General features: G+C 64.4%; 1 long non-coding RNA gene across 1 annotated transcript; it reads left to right on the top strand.

The window, feature by feature from the left end:
- Nucleotides 1-75: 75 nt before the first annotated feature.
- LOC108533532 (uncharacterized) lies at nucleotides 76-1657 on the top strand. The gene is made up of 3 exons (XR_001886752.1): nucleotides 76-188; nucleotides 447-564; nucleotides 1478-1657. It is a non-coding gene; the product is annotated as an uncharacterized LOC108533532 (long non-coding RNA).
- The last annotated feature ends 455 nt before the right edge of the window (nucleotides 1658-2112 follow it).

Below are 2112 nucleotides of genomic sequence, written 5' to 3'. Positions count from 1 at the left end.
GACTACGCACCTCCGCGCTGCTGGCTCCAGCCCTTCCCCCCATGGCCCCGCCCACCACTCTAGCCACGCCCCTTCCGGACCAGGTGCCTCCCGGCTGCTGGCTCTAGCCCTTCCTCGCGTGGCCCCGCCCCGCCCTCGCCCCCTGCCCAGGCCCGGCCCCTGCGGAGACCAGAGACGCGCGGACGCAGGTAAGGCGCGCTGGGGGCCGGGCTGCAGCTTCCCGGTGCGGCCACAGTGGGCAGGTGGGCCTGTGCGCGGCGGCCTCGCTGGCTGAGAATTGGCGGGGCTGGGGCGTGCCTTGGACTGACCCCCACCGGCCTAATCAGCGGAGCGGGACCAGGCCCGGAACTGCCCGCCTGGCTCCTTGTGGCCGCTGGGGACCCCCGACCCCAGCCACTTTCCCTTGCCAGCCCTTAGCAAGGCTGCTTCTCCGGTTATTTTTTTAGGCTCGAGGCGTCTGCCGAACCTCAGCCCAGGATCTGCCCCTTTGGGAGGTGCGGGCCGCGGCCAGGCTCTGACCTCAACCTGGCACAGAGGCTCCGGCCCTCAGGCAAGATTCTCCGGGTAAGTGTGGGGCCCTGAGGCGCTGTGGGGTGAAGAGGTCTATGCAGGGGCCGCTGTGTACCTAGGATCTTCCTGCACTCACAAACCCCCGGGAGGTGCCAGGACCCGGGAGGCTCCCAGGGCCTGGAGGGGCGTCCCTGATGGGTTTCTGCCGCCACAGCTGTGACTCTCACGTGAGTGTGGAGAGACGTTTACTGGGCAAGTGAGGGAGGCCAGCCTCAAGGGCCGGCTCTGGTGGCTTTGTCCACCGGGGTGACTTGGGAACCACACGTTCCACGTCAGCAAGACAGGAACCCAGGATCCCAGAGTTGAATATACTGGGCTTAACCTCTCCCACCGGGAGGCCCATGATGGGCTGCTGCAGTGAACTTGGAGACTCAGCACTCCTGGGACTAATGCTGCATGGATGTGGGGTTGCAAGGTGGCTGCTGCAGCTCCAGCCATCACATCAAAGCTAGAAGAAGGAGGTGGCTGCTGCTTCTTTCACAGAGGCAAAAGCTTCCCCATCCCCTGCTGCACCCTGGCTCCTGGCCCACAGCTGGGTGACTTGGGAAAGCAGGGGTGGTGGTATTAAGCTTGTCTTACCCCGGTCATGGCTGTTAACTGGGGCTGGCACATTGCTGCTGGGACCAGACTGGAATTCTGCACACCAGGTAAGAGGGCGTGAACCTTGGGTAGGCAGCTGTGGGCTCCACATGCTCCGGGAAGACAGCACCCATACTCCAGTAGAGGCTGGGCCTCCCTGGGCCTGAGTGCCAGGCTGCACTGAGCCCGTGCTCCCACCGAAGGCACACTTTACGGCTTTGAGACAGCTCCCTCTGCCTCTCTGGGCTTTGGGGAAGGGCAGACACAGAAGTGCCCCAGGAGTCTCAGAACTGCCTGGGGCCTGAGTTTCTGAGCTGGCTTCTTGCAGGGGAGTGGCTCTTGTGTCTTTAGACCTCTGTGCCGATGACCTGGGAGGAAGGTCAGCTTTCCCTACTGGAGGGGGCCCAGCAAAGCCTCAGCCCCTAGAAGTGAGGGGCCTGCCACTGCCTGCCCAAGGACCCCACTCCTGGGGGCCAGATGCTGAGAAGGGACACTGGGGCCCAGCAGACCGGAGAGCTAACCCCAGTCCCACAGCCTGGGTGGGTTGTCAATTTCTGGCACCCCTGCACCCCTGCACCCCTTCCCCTTAGGTAAATAGGAGGTCGAAACAGAGGCCAGAGGGTAAAGGAGGTAATTAGAGTCTGGGCTGGCTCAGGCTGGCCGGGCAGCTGTGCTAGTGCTTGGAGTTCCTACTCAGTCCCTGCGGTCTCCTGGCCTCTGTGGGCACTTGGGCTGCCAGGCACCGAGCTGAGCTGGGCTGTCCTGCAGCCCCCCAGCCCACGACCCTCCTGTCTCTGTAGGGACTCCCTGAGGCCTTGAATCCACCCCGGCCCTGTGCTCAGTGCATCGTGCCCCCCAAGCCCCAGCCCTCCCAGAGGTGTGGGTGGGGGAGGGGCTGCAACCCACACAGGCCAAGGACACAGCTGCTGCCACTGCCTGAGACCAGCCACGCATCCTCCCCAG

The sequence above is a fragment of the Rhinopithecus bieti genome, unplaced genomic scaffold (genome assembly GCF_001698545.2).
Source record: "Rhinopithecus bieti isolate Rb0 unplaced genomic scaffold, ASM169854v2 scaffold_11854, whole genome shotgun sequence".
NCBI classification, from domain to species: Eukaryota; Metazoa; Chordata; class Mammalia; order Primates; family Cercopithecidae; genus Rhinopithecus; species Rhinopithecus bieti.
The sequence above is the reverse complement of the archived record's forward strand: the minus strand, read 5'-3'. Positions and strand labels throughout refer to the sequence as shown.